Here is a 14,914-nt window from a genome sequence, read left to right on the forward strand (position 1 = left end):
ACTCTTTTAATTTAATTCAATTTAAGAATGAATTTTGAAGAGTGGAAAAATCTTGTACTGCTAAATGATGTGATGATTTTCATTCCTATTTGACTAATCACTGGTTAAAGGATTTTGGAACTTTCAAATTTCAGTACTGTGCTGAAGATCAGATGGAGCAATGGGTTAATTTGCTATTAGATCACAGGAATGGTTATACAACTGTTTATGTGGTGTCAGTAGTTATCAATTACGGACCTGATGGATTCAATATGTTTGAAGACAAAGTGCCATGGCAATTCTGGAGACAAACTGAAACTTTCACAGCTGCAAGAAGTCATCTCCTTCTTGGCCTATCTGTATGAGGAGGTGTGTGTATGTTCTGAGATTTAAGTTGTGGTCCTGGGAAGACTTCTTTAGTAGTTCATTGCTGAAGTTCTTGATTCATTGCAGTTGTGTGAGTACAAGAAAATAGAAATCATAGGTACAAGAGAGAGAAATAGTTATAGGATCAATACGGCTATAACCCTGGCAGGAGGTTATTTGGGAAAAGAAGCTCATTTCCATTAGAGAGATTGAGGCTTTAAATTAGGAAATTGTTGCCTTCAGTTTCTTCTACTCAAAGAAGAAGGCCCTTAGTTATGTGTACCTTCCTTAGAAATAAAGACAATTGCTTCACAAATGCATCTGACTCACCCTAGCAGAAAAGTGAGGAGGGTTGCCCAACCACTTGGGAAAGGAGACGGCAGTGTACTCCTTACGGAAACAATCACTTCAAAAGAAAGTGAGTCTGTAGTGATTTAGTAAGTATCCTCGTTTCCTCTGACTGACACTGCCTAATGGCATAGCTTCTGAATGCGGGAATCTGTGAATATGCAGTGTGTCCAGTCCTGATATAAGGATTTAAAAATCTGCAGGAGAAGACACGTTGAACTTCGTTCTTGCTAACAAGCAGAAAAAGATTTGAACTCTTCGTTGTCCTGCAAACAATAAATCTTGCAATAGCCTTTTAGCTACATAATCTATGGTTTTGCAAACTGGTAGACAATCATAATAGCCCGTTCATGTGAGTTTTGACTTCTGTTGCTTAAACAGATTAAGTATTACTGAGTGCTAAACTTAATTTTCCTGCAAGTACGCAAGATGTGCCAAAGCACTGAAATAGAGATCATTCAAACAGAACACAGATGCAAGCCCCTTTCCTTGTTTCATAACTGTTTCAGTCATGAGGCATCATTAGGCTATGAGGGAACTATGAGTGCCCTGCTTAGTGATAACCCAAACTACAGAAAGCACTGCCTAAAGTATGGGCCTATGTGATGCTGTTAGTTTGAGAGCTAAACTGTATGTATCTGAGTCTTTCTGGAATATGGAAAACCTTACTGCTGAGTTTTAAAAAGATCAGCCAAAAAGTAGACTTTGTTCAGTCTTTGATCTACTGAGCTGTAAGCAAGGAGAATAGCTAAGCTTTGTACAGCTATGTCCAAGCATTCCCTACTATGTAAGGAAACACTCTTCCTATCTCATCTCTCTCTAAAAAAAATTATGAAATATGAAGGGAAAAATAAGAAGAGCAAAGCAATTTACTTAAAGATGCTTATGAAGATCGATGTAATTTAGTATTCTGTGCTTTTTTCAGTTGGTCTGAACAGAAGTTGTATTGTTCGGAGGGAGAAACTAAAGAAAAAAAAACAAAGAAAAACATTGAATACACTAATTGTTTTATTTGCTGACAGATAGTTTTATGATAATAATGGCATGACATACTAGTACTAACACTTTATAAGCTTTTTATTGCATTTCTTTTTACACATCAGAATTGTTATTAAAATATCTTTATTTGTTTCTTGGGAGCATTCATAGCAGTATGGGTAGTAGTCAAGCAAACTGAAACAACTGTATTGACTTTTTAATATAATTTCTGTATTTCACAAGTCAAGTTGCAAAACTTGCAACCCAATGGAAAAGCGTCTAATAGAAAAGTAAAGAAAAATATCAGAGCTTCCAACCAAAATCCAAGTTTTAGTGCATTGTTTGGCTTCCAAAGATGCTGCTTGATAGCCTGGTTGTTAGCTGCAAGGAAAGTAAATAATTTTCCTTAGTTCGTAGGCGTTGTGAATGTTTATTTTTCAACATGGGAATTATCAGACAGAGCTGCATTCCAGACAGCTGGGCAGATGGTTCTTTCTTTTCAAATTGGGTTGTGCCAACAGAGAGAGACAGCTATACAAATGTTAACCCCTAAGGGATAGAAGCATCTCTGTCAATCCCCCTACCCTGCCCCCAGCACAGCACGTTTGAAAAGCAAAATCATAAGTTTGATCTAATTACTGAAAAATAGTCAATTTTTAAAAATAGAAGTTTCCAAACTTAGATTTTTGTTTGTTTTCTTAATATTTTCATTTAGAAATATACGGCCTGTTGTTTAACATGTGGCCTTGTAGATAAGAAAGCATAAGAAAAAACAAAATGTAAGAGGTCAAGAATGTATCAGTTGCAGCATCATGAAGATACTAGTATATATATAAGAGAAGCAGTTCGTGCAAACCTGATTTCTGCCTGGGCTGTGAGGAAACTTTACTAAGGTTGGAATTATGAAGTTATTGCCTAAGGAAAACTACTTCAGGAAATAGACATAGAAACTTATGATCTTGGAAAAAGTACTTGTGTTTGAATGTCAAGATTAAGTTTTATTTTAAGGGTATAATTTAAAAACAATTCATTCTTTGAAATTCTGTAAGTATGCCTCAGATACTGGTCTGTTTCCATTCAAACAAATGCTATTGTTTATTGTGTAAAGCAAGATTTTTTACCTGCTTTTTTTTTTTGGTTGGCTTTTATTTAGATAATAGTCTAACTGTCAACCTCTGTTGTCTTGACTAACAGTGTAGAAGGGAAATCTAATGTTTTGGTGTAGAGCAGAAAGCCTAAGATAGTACAGACAATGAGAGTTATTGTTTGTCTTTATTTGTGAACTAGAATATGAAGAAAATGATTCAGACATAAATTGAAGCAAAATTTAGTGTTTCAGAACAGGATTTTGTATACAGCAGTTGAAAAATGAATGATTACACAAATTCCTGTTCTTTAGCATGCACTCCTTCCAGTTGGAAAGAAGCTAGCTGCAAAGTACTTGGTGTGTGTTCCACTGTGTTTGAGTGCCCTGCATACAGAAAAGTGGCTTTGTACATAGAATGATGTGCTGTAAAAACAGTGCTTGGTTTATTGTTCAGGAAAACTCTTGAATGAATGACTCCACATTTCATAAATGTGTATTTTATCACTCTCTTCAGATACATTTTCCCATTAAAAACAATATGTCTAGATAAAATTAAGGAGTAACTGAGGAGCAAGTTACAGTATCTCCATTTTTCTTTGCATGACTGCAATTCTTTTTAAAAATAAAGGCAATTCAATGTGTTTTAATAGATACATCATTCAAATTTATGTTCTGGAAGACTAACCTTTAGACATGGCTACATACTTCCAGATATTTGCTGCCAGTGATTTTCCATTTGCAGTACAAAAACAATGAAAATTAAGCTATCTCTTTGTATTTTCCTCAAAACTACAGAAATAAAGAAAATCTAAAATGCTGATGTGATAGCATGTAATAGGTTTTTTTTGCTTTTTATGCTTTGAGAGTCCATTGGTTTCAATCACATTGCATATTGAAATTGTGCAGCAGCCAGATAGAAGAAGAATAATGGGTTCTGTATTTAAAGGCTTGTTCAAGAAATTGTAACTTTGAGGAGAAAGGATCCCCTAGTTCTTTTGACTGAAATTGAGATTCCTGTGGTAAGGAGTGAAAAGTAAAATGTGTATACTTTAATGAGGATATCATGATCTAGAAAGTTTGCCTACTAAAAGATCAAGCTTTTCTTTATATTGATAAAGCAGTATTAAAAATCAAATTGGAAAGCATTGGTAGGACTTACAAATGCATTTTTGTTCTGTTTGATTTGTGGCTAAATTCCTGTGTCATCAAGTTCCTGTGAATTTAATTTACTTAAACAGGATAGCTAACCTTTAACTCTCTCCAAGCATGTGCCTACAGCACCTATATATTCATATGGAGAAATGCTAATGAGATGTGTAGTTAGAACAGTAGAAAAAAAGAAAATGATCTTGAGAACAGAGTTAGAGTTGCATGAAACTCATAAATCCTGCCCTTAGAAATAAATGTTCTGAAATATCCCAGACACTCAATCTGTAAGTTTTGAGCTCAGGATAATTTACTCCATCACATGTGGGAGCTTTAGTTCATGCTTGTGGTTCTTCTCTGTGCACATGATGAAATTTGTCTCTTTTTAACAAATTGACTATGTATATTGTCCAATCAATAACAGATTGAAAACACTAGCAATCTGTTTTTTGCACAATAAGACAGAACTTCAGAAGTCAGAATAAAATGAGAGCACTTAGAGCTGGATGGTATTGCAGTCATGCTTCCTTGGTTTTCATTTCATTTGAGTAGCTATCGGTCTTATTACTGTGCTAGTTGTCTGATAATAGGAATTCCATATACTTGTCTACTAGTCTTTTCAATTTCCATTTTCTATATCTCCTATTGCAATTGCATATTAATTCAGATTTTTGAAAGACAGACTCTGTGGGATGGATAAGTTGTTTTTGTATTCACATATTGATTTCATAATTTACTACTTCAAATATTTCTGATGTAACTCAAACCCTGGACTTTTAAAACAAAGAAGTTATGTTGATGAAGAAAGTTGATCCTCTATTTTTTTGCAGTATTAATTTAAGACTTAAATCTTTTACTTACCTCTGTTTAAGTCTGTTTTGCTTGTGAGTTTTTCTTTAAACCATTTACCTGGGGAAAACTGTAGATATTGTGGCACTGTGCTGTGCTCTACAGTACACTATGGCAGTGAGTGTGCTTTAGAGCTGGAAGTGCACACCAGAGCTGGTAATATACTGCACCTGTGCAGTTATCCTTTCAACAGCTGCATCCTTAATAACCTTTTAGTTCTTTCACCTTGATAAATCAGTGATTTTTTGTTGTTGATGTGGTTTGTCTTTCCCCAAACTGTAATCTATTCTACTCCAAAGGAAAACTGATGATTTGCTTACCCAGCATCAGGATGGGTCAGAAGAAGCCATGTGTAGCAGCTCTGAGACTATTAGAATGTTCTATAGTTGTTCTAATTCTTCCAGTTCTTACTGCAATGCCTGATGCTCCCATTAGGATACCAAGAACAGCAGGAGAGAAGGAAAACCTAGAGGGGATAAAGCACCTTCTCAGATGCTTTTCTTTCAGATTGCAAAAATAAACAAAAACAAAAAAAACAACAAATCGCCCAAGGAAAGATGACAGATATCATGTATTAGAGTAAATATAAGTGATTGTTGTTTACACTGTAACTACAGTAGTTACTGTAGGTTTTCAATTTGCATATTTTTAATTTACTTTTGCAGAAAATGAATCCTAAGAGTTCCATCAGCTCATTTCCAATTTTATTTGGTTATGTTGGTTATAACAGTGAATTTATATTTAATGTAAGACGCATCATAAATACTAATAGATTTGTTCTGCTAGCAAATACTTTAAGTCAAGATGTTTGCATTTTGGATATGATTATATTCTTTCTTGAATACACAGGGAAAATTATGCCTTATTGCATTCCAAACACTGCAGAAATTTTTGAATATGAATAAAATATAACCAAATGTAATATCAAACATTATACAAAAATATTTTGTTTTCAAAAAACCCTCTAAAGTCTTAAATGATCTTAATGATCAGTGAAGCTTTCTTGTTTTGGGCATTGCTGCTTAACAGTATTTATTAGAACAGCCAATTTGACATTATTTTTGCCTACCTGCTTGGTTTTTTTAATTGCAAAAATGATTTCTGAAAGCTGCTTGTCAACATGTTATGATGGTATTCTCTGAATTTGATTTAACTCATGGTAGCAGTAACTAGTAGCTAGTCTTCCCTCTTGCTCCTCTTTTCTCAGTCAGTTTTCTTTTTATATAGTTGATCTGTTGGCCGTGAAGGTTTTTTTTTTTTTAAGATAAATTTACGTCTATTCTTTTTTTCTCCTGATCTTGACCTAAAGTAAAATAAAAACTCTGATGGAATGACACCAGGTAGACATGGTAATACATGGCAGTGCCATGTATTTCAGTCAACTCTCCACAGCTAGCAAAGAACTAATGAAAGAATTGCCCGGTACGTTTATTTTTCTGCAACCATGATGTCAAATAGACATTTTGTCTTTATTCAGATAATTTAATACTACATCTTCTTTTTTTTTGTGCTGCCTTATTTAGAACTCTTGGAGCTTCTAGATATGGGGAACTCTGTGTTGTAAATGGATCAAGCCTTGATAAATGTAAAGGGACTTAAGTATTTTTTTTTTACCTAACAAAAAAATGAAACTGTAGAATTTAACCACACCCAAGTCTCAGTGTATAGGGCAAGGGAGTGTTCTAACCCGAGGGTGCTTTACATTTATTGCATCTGAAACTATAGATCTAGAAAAAGAATCTCAATTCAAGAGTCACCTACACTTCAAGAAATATTCTTCTTTTCACTTGGTGGTGTAAGCATATGTTTTTGCTAGTTCACATGTACAGAGTATATATTCAAAATTCTTTAAGTCATCCAATTGGTCAGCAATGGATTGCTTTCCAGAGGATCTGAGATGTTAGATAACAGATGCTAATACACAAAACTGTTCGTTTAAAACCTGAATCTTTCAAAATAATTTTTAGAAGTAAAATGTCAGGACCTTGTTGCTTGGGATTGCTTTTTTAAAAAATAATTTTTGGTTTTGCCATAGGTGTGAGTTTTCTGTATGAACGTGGGGCCCCTCCCACCATTTCACTTCCAGTAAGGGAGGATAAAGTACAGAAATCTATGTGGTTGACCAATTAATAAAGTTTCACTTTGGTAACTCAGGTAAACCTTATTCTCTTGTGCAAATGTCATCTTGTGCTAAATTTTGACATTACCTGGAGAGAAACACTTCTGGGGGAGGAAATTTTCCTATTTCAGCCTGTCTTCTGAAATGTTAATGGTAAAAGCAAGGCTATTTCTGAGCAACAGTTGACCTCTTAAAAAATACATCTGCTTGGGAAAAAAAATACCCAGTGACAGCATTTTGTGGAGAGGCTAGACACATCAGAAAATACCACTGGAGTAAGGGAAAATGTCAGTTTTAATAGCACTTTGGTTTTACTGGCTTCAAGTCCCTACACTTGCTTCTGGGGTTGTATTCTGAATGCTGGAGGCTTGGGATGAGGAAGTGAACACAGTAGTAATGTGGTCCTTGTATGAATAGCTTAGGGTCATGTTCTTTGGTGGCACGTATTTCTCTGTTGTCTATGTAGAATTCTGGTTTATCTCTAGATCGTGAATTGGAATACTTGTTCTTCATCATGTTGTATGCTTCAAAGCAGAAGCTTAGGCAAAGATGTTGAAAATGCGATGGTGAGCTTCCTGCCTTCCTTTGAGAAGCCTCTTTGAGTTCACCATCGAAAAAATTGAGTTTTGAATGAGTACATTGTGGTAAAAAGTTGATTTTATTGCAGTTAATATTTAAAATCACACATTTCAAATAGAAATACTTGCTTTACTCAAGTTACAAAATTAGATGAAACTAGTAAGTCTTAGTAAAAGATACGGTGATATTTGCAGAGGAGGATTTTCTCAAATCTATCTGACAAGGAAATTAATTCATCTCGGAGAAAGAATCATGAGCCTTTGGCAGCGAAGTGCCTTGAAAAAGGGAGATCTTGAAGTCTCTTCATTTGCAGGCAGTGAATCTATTCAAGTACTCTGAGGGATTTGTTCTTGCAATCAGAGCAATCCTTAGAAGAAGCAAAGTAGAAAGAAAGGAGAAATTCACCAAGAAGCGAACAGTCTTGTTGGGCAAAGTCATTTTCCTTTCTGAAGCTCGAGTGTACAGTCAGGGAGAGAATAGTCCAAGAAATGTATTTTTGATCAGCAGATACACGGGAAGGAGGCCTGAAAATTCTACAGCTGTTTCTCCCATCTCTCAGCCCTTTCCATTAGTTTAGTAGAAGAGAGGCATGAACTATCAAGTGTGGAATTGAATTCAGCTTGTTTGTGCCAAGTTGGAGCTCAGCACCTCAGTAGAACATGCGAAAACCTCAGTCAGCAAGGAGCTGCAAACACAATGATTTATCCTGAGTTTTTTAAATTGTAGTATCTCACCTCATTTTGAAATTGAGTACTGCTAGCCTCTAAACATAACGTAAAATGAAGTTGTGTAGCCAAAAGGAGTAGTGTTAAAAGATGTTATTTGATTCGCGGGTGTTATAAGATTGGATTCAAGCCCTCTGATACTGTATGAATCTCTGATTACTTGAAGGTGACACCAAATAAATGATAAAAGTTGTGCTACGTTTGAGTAAGGAGTAGGTCATTTACTCTTACGTTGGTAGAAGTTAAATGAAAATTTATGTCCCCAAATGGTTTAAAGAAAGGGTTGTCAGAAAGGGGACAAATACTCAGGTTGAGTACAATCACAGTAAATAAATTGGTAAACATTTGCTATAGATTGAAGTAATTATGGATTCATAGGAGTATGAAGCTGCTGATTTCTACCTGCTAGTTTTGTACTTGATATTCTAAGATAATAGTCAAAAAGGTTTTCTGCCTTAACATTCTTTATATTTATGAATATATATAAATGAATAAATTTAATCAGCTTCTACAAGGACGGTGAAGAAGCTATGATAGCACTGGTCCAGGGACCTCAGAGGTTTACATAAACGTTGGTTGATGATATGCAATTAAAACGTGGACCTTGGGGCTGGGGCTAGTGGGATGTGACACTGGATTTCAAAATTGTAAAAACTTGCTTAAAAACTGCAGTGACTGTTTTTTCTGAACTTAGCACTTCTTTTTCCTAACTCAGTAATAATATGAAGAAATATTATGTTAAACATATTGAATTACTGCTGCTCATAATTTATTGACACTCAAAACAACATCAGTAAGTCTTCAGCTGAAGACTACAGTTGTTCTTTATTATAATATTATTGGTTTTGTGTATATTTATATTAAAATAGTTTGTATATTTTTTAATTTGTTGGTCCTGAGAGATGGAGGATGAATTTCTTTTTGACTCTTGTGCAGGGAGTCAGTGCTGCTTGATAAGTACTCTATCTGATAGCATGCTGAGAACATAAGTCAGAGTCATGGTATTGTGGATGTTAAGAATATGTGAATTGTGCATTTTGTTGTTAAATGGACAAGTGCAAAACAGGAAATGGTGAGGATCAGATCTGGCTGTGTCTACAGCACAAAGAAAATGGAAACTATGGAATGAGCAAATGTAGACAAACTGAAAGGTCACAGGATAAACCGAAGTTGAGAATATATTGCCTTTCAGCACATTTCATGGAGCGTTTACTGAAATAAAAAAAAATCATCATTCAATTTGAAATTAAGTTATTAGCTACTGTGTCATGCTAATTAGCAACTCCTTGTTGGTAAAGTGATTCTGAAAGTCAGTCTGTCAGTTTGCACTGCCTACTTAATGTATGATCCTTAGAGGCACATCAGATTAAAGTTCTTAAACATACATCTTCTGCATTGTTTCAGGTTTTGAAAAACCTGAGGCCAGTATACCTATTGCACTTCGATCATAGATTAACCTTTAAATCAGCAGTGCAACCAACAAAACACAGTCTTCGACCTTTCTGTTATTACATGCAATTGTATGAAAATTAATCATACTCTTTTGTCTGATCAACTAAAAACCTGGTAGTTGTGTTCTCCAGCTTCCTGACTTAGTCTTTTTTTAAAAAAAAAAAAATATAAAAAATGCTACAAACACAATGCTTTTATATTCCAGAAAATAACATCTCCACACTAAATCATTGACTCTCACTTTGTCAGGCAAATGTCTGTATAGTTGACGCTTCAATTTTAGTTATAGTAACACTAATTTTTTTCTTACTATTATTTTATTGGTACTCCAGTCATTTTCTTATTCCTGTAAGGAGGGTGGAGGTGCTTTTTATGATGTGGATTTTGTTTTTAATTTTATGGAATTTAAAAAATGACTAAACCCCATAACGAAAGTGTAACAGAAAGGACGGCACAGGAATTCATATTTGATTTTCTTCTCTCCAGTCTTTCAACATAATCTCATTGATTTTTCTCAAGTTTGCACCTTCTGCTATAGAACCAGATGTCATCCTTACATAATTATGTATGCACCTTCTAATTTATTTCTGGAAACAACATTAACTACAAGATTTAGTACTTCAGTTTTGCTGTATGATGTACTAAATTATATATTCATAGAGATATTAAATTTAGATGAATGCTCTCTGGGTCCCTTTACCCTTGTTTAGACATATTGACTGCTTTAGGGCCTTGAAGGAACTTGATTCAGCTTTGGAGCAAATGCTGCTTCTCGGAAAACAAATTGGCAGGTGCACGTAAACTTAATTTGCTGTATTAGCTGCACAGGGTGAAAGTCTTGCTGGTATAAATACAACACTGCATGATCAGGATTCCTCAGCTTGTGCTCTTCATGGAATTGTAGCGTTGATTTTTTTTTGTTTGCTTTATTTTTTTTGCCCCAGACAAATATTTATTTATCTGTTTTCTATATTTTATATATGGAAAAGTACATTTTATATATTTAAATGGGAAAGTACATATCCAGACACATACATGATTGTATCTGTGTGTCCAGTATTTCTGGTTTGACTGCTGCATGCCAGGCAATCCCACACACATGAGCTATGGAGACTGGAAAAGGTGCTTACTTCTGGATGTCACAGGACATTTTGTGCAGCTTCACTATTTACTACGTAGAAAGTCTGATATTCTGGAAACTATCTTGTGGATGACTTCTGCCTTTGAGTTATGCATCTTGAGCAAAGTCAGAGTTTCTAGGAAGCTTTGAAATTATTGCATCCATTCTGTGCAGTGGATGTCTGCATCCTTCTGTCTGGAAGAGAGGGCTGGGATCCCTAATCTAAGTAAATGGCCCACGTCCATTGCATCTTGAATTGTTAGTAGAGCTGAAAGATTACTATGGGTCAAGGAAGACTTGTGCAGAGAGCTGGTATAACTGTGTTCACTATGGAACAGTACTTCTATGGAAATATTGGTCAAAGTCCTCAACTAGATGAGTAACTCAGCTATATACTGCATGAACACTAAGGTTGCATCTGGGGAAAGGCGGCTACTTAAATAACTTTTTATGGCTTGTCTCTTCTGCAGTTTCTGCAATGCACCCTGCTTTATTGCTGTTTTATAAAGCTCGCTTTAGTTAGTGTTCATGCCAAACGATTCTAATCATCAGCAATGTAAAAAGTTTTATATGCTATATAGGACAGAAGTCTTGGCAACATCATTTTTTTCTAAAATCAAAGGGTGCAGCAAAGGTTGGTCTGTGTTATAACTTTGCCTTTTATTTGAACTATTTGTTTATAACTGTTCCATTAAGAATGTTTTTTTAAAGGATGGGATTTACATGAAATGCAATAAGTACAGAAATGTGAAAAAAGGATTTCTTTTTAATAAAGGGGAAAAAAAACAATCAAAAACAAGAAAACTTGAAACAATAAAGGTTTCAAATGTGTAGAATGTTTCTGTCAGCATTTTAGTAGTTCTACCATAAGTTGAATTCAGCAGTAGTGTTTCCTTATGATATTTCTATTCATTCTACTTATTACTACCCTTGTTCATCTTGTCCTATAGCTATTTCTGGGGAGCACACACTGAACTGAATGAGGGAGCTGATTAGTTGGTGTCATTCTCCCTGGATTGGTTCCCCGGTCACTGCCAAAGCAGCCATACCAACAGGTGTGCGGTACAAGTGAAGGGCAGGATGGGGATGAGGTTGAGTAATAGAGCAGGAGGAATGGAAAATCCTTCAGTCAGCATTGCTACGGAGGAAAAGGTACGCGGAACCTTACGCCTATTTTAAATATTCCAGGTTCTTGCAGTAATTGCAGGTTCTGTAAGCTAATTCACAAGCCTGCAGCACATACTATATTTAATAAAAGAGAAAAGGAACTATTAACTAAAAAGATTAACAGGTTTTTTCACACGTGTTGGGGCAAATGTGAAAACTGTAAGAATAGGACATCATTTAACAAGAAAGAAATATTGGTTTTTTTATTATGGCCGTGATTAGAAATATCTTATGGCGACTTAAGCTACTTTTCTTGTGTGATTTTTATGGAGATTCTCAAAAAATGCAAGCAGATAAATAAGAGTTTGAACAGTGTGAAAGACTTCGGATCTGTCGGTCTCTGAGGTAACGTATGCGCAAAATCTTTTGTCATAGGAATATTGTTAAGCTGTGACCTAAATGAGCAGCATTTGACGTAACATAGTGACCACATTGCTAACGTCTTCAAAACCAGAGCGCTTTTAGTACCTTGGTCTGCCTGTGCCTTCTGTACCTTCGCTGCTTGTAAGTCACATCTAATATGAATTTGAGAGGTAGAAAAGCCCAAATTAAGCAGTTGGTTGAATTGACGTTGATGGTGCGAATTTTTGAAGTTTTCTATTATATTCTTCCTGAAGTAATGTTAAATGTTGTATGGAATGAAATTACCAGGAAGTTGTTACCGAGCTGTGAAAAAGAGCCTGTAAAGGTCACATGTGAAAATATGATTATATTTCCCCAAATGAAACATGAATATGCCCCGTGAAGGCAAAGTAGTTCAAAATTTTTTTTAATATGGAAATTGTTAGAAATCAGAATTGTAATCATGAACTGAATCCTAAAGGGATCTAATGTGTTATTTTTATTCTTAAGCCATTTCTTTCCTCTGCAGTTCACAATTTAGACCTACAACAATCTATTCAGTGGGTTATGCTGAAATGTTCCAAGAAATGTGAAATAAATGTGACCAATACCTTGGAATCCTAATTTTCCCCTTGAAGGCTGTACTTATAAGAAAAGGTATTTTCAGAATGCACAGAGGAGAATAAGGACATCTGTCAGCAGCGTGTGTTCTAGAGAAGTATTAATTTTAGGAGGACATATTTAGGATGCTGATCAGTCATTTAATAGAACTTTGACTTGTATTATTTGGGATGTTTATGCAAAACCTAATTAAGAGTGGTTTGGCTGACTGAATTCGTAGTCTGCTAAATAGAGATGACCCAACTTGAGCAGACCTATGACAGGTAGTACAGACAGAGATAAATCAGGATTCTGTAGCTGGAAACTTCTGCTGTATGTAAATAGCACTCACTGAAGATGTTTTTATAGCTAGATCACCTCTGATTACAGCTTCAAATAGCAAATTGAATTGTGAAACCCAAAAATGGGACAGAAAAGTGACAATATTCAGGGAACATTTGGGGTTGTTTTGTAGACTCAGAAGAACTATTGCCCAGTTCGTGGTATTATTTAAACTTGTATTTAAGATCAGCTTTGAAATTATAGAGGAGCTAAATGCACATAAACCTTCCAAATGAGTCCCTGCTTCCCTTTTCCTTGCCCTTCAGCGCTGTTCTTACCATGGCGTCGTGGCTACTTTCCAGCTTCACAGTGCTGTGTGATTGAGGAAGCAAGCTGCTGTACAAGAGTTTCTGGAGTGTGCAACAACCCCCACGTAGAGTCCTCTGCTGGAGGCTCCTGTCATGTGCCTCAGTATTGCCCAGGACAAGATGTGCAATGCTGAACGTGCACTGGGGCTGTGTCTAGTGATGCCTGTGTCCCAGTGAAATAGAGTGAACTTAAACATTTCACTAAGGGCTTTGCTTAACAGATGGATTTAATTGAGTATTAAGATACTCAAGTGATGCTGTCCTTTGCATCTTCAAAAATGGGTCTAAAAGGAACTCCTTGGAATTCTGTGGAATGTTCTTTGATGCCCAATTATCTTTTGCTTTATGCTTTCACACAACGTGATAAAATCCCTTGTCTGTGATTAGGAGTTGTACGTGCGGTGGTAACACTGGTTACTGAAATAATGAAAATGGATCTCCTCAGCTACAGAAAGCATGTTATGTTTATATTTATATCCCTTGGGCTACTTGTTTTCATATATTTCTTTTGAATAATTAACATAATTATTTCTAATTAATAAACTGAGGAGCAGTTTCTATAAGTCCTAATTTTCATAGAAAATTGAGTTTAGAACTCTTTACTGCGAGGTAAATATTCAGCTGTTTATTTGTTTATCAAAGACAATTTCTGATTCTGCTTTGCACCTTTGTGAAGTAGGTGAAGAACAATACTGTAGATTGCATGGTTTTTAAAGCAGTTGAACTTGCATGTACTTCTCGTAACTGGAAGTAGCCAACCAACGTGCAAGTCAGTGGAAAATTCACTCATCCCAGTGCAGCTTCAGTGTAAACTTCAGTACATCCTTAATTATGGAGTCACATAATATTTGCCATCAGATCCATTTGTCAACTCCATTTGCTATCTGAAGTTACAGATGTCAGAAATTTGTACATGTCATCAATTCATTTGTCATAGTTGTTGTATGTTAACATTAAAATCACGTTAGCTAATGTTGACATCTAAATTGCCATCTTTAGGTTTCAGAATCAATAACAGATTTCAACTAATTTCATCCTGATCTGAGATGTTGTGTCAGAGTGGTGCGGATATAAGGAAGCCAGCACAAGTTTAGATCTGGTTCATTTGTTAGTTTCCTTTTGAAATAAATTTTAATGCAATTATAAAAGAAAGTTTTCACAGGTGTGACAGTTTATGCTGAGACAAAAGATAAGAAATTGCTCTTCAAATTACAACATGAGCTGTGTTCTCTTTGTAAAAAGAAAAGAGGGAGAAGTAGAATGTGTGAAACTGGAAGAACAGTACTTAAATGGTTAGAGACTAAGAGGCAATTTTGTAGCCTTAAAAATGTCATTATTGTTAATGCTACTGTGTGCATAGGATCAGTGACAGAAAGAACTGCACATCCAGTAAATGTGACCAGTAGC

General features: G+C 35.4%; 1 protein-coding gene and 1 long non-coding RNA gene across 10 annotated transcripts in view; one reads left to right on the forward strand and one right to left on the reverse strand.

Annotated features, from left to right (window-relative positions):
• The window catches only part of SDK1 (sidekick cell adhesion molecule 1), a 367,601-nt gene that overhangs the window by 28,518 nt on the left and 324,169 nt on the right, over positions 1-14,914 (forward strand). The window lies entirely within an intron of this gene.
• Positions 1,827-14,914, reverse strand: part of LOC110406039 — a 36,119-nt gene continuing 23,031 nt past the window's right edge. The window contains exons 3-4 of the long non-coding RNA XR_002443216.1: positions 5,074-5,219; positions 1,827-2,052 (exon numbers count right to left, since the gene is read on the reverse strand). This is a non-coding gene — a long non-coding RNA (uncharacterized LOC110406039). The remainder of the gene's footprint in view (positions 2,053-5,073; positions 5,220-14,914) is intronic.

This window comes from Numida meleagris, chromosome 13, assembly GCF_002078875.1.
Source record: "Numida meleagris isolate 19003 breed g44 Domestic line chromosome 13, NumMel1.0, whole genome shotgun sequence".
Lineage (NCBI taxonomy): Eukaryota > Metazoa > Chordata > Aves > Galliformes > Numididae > Numida > Numida meleagris.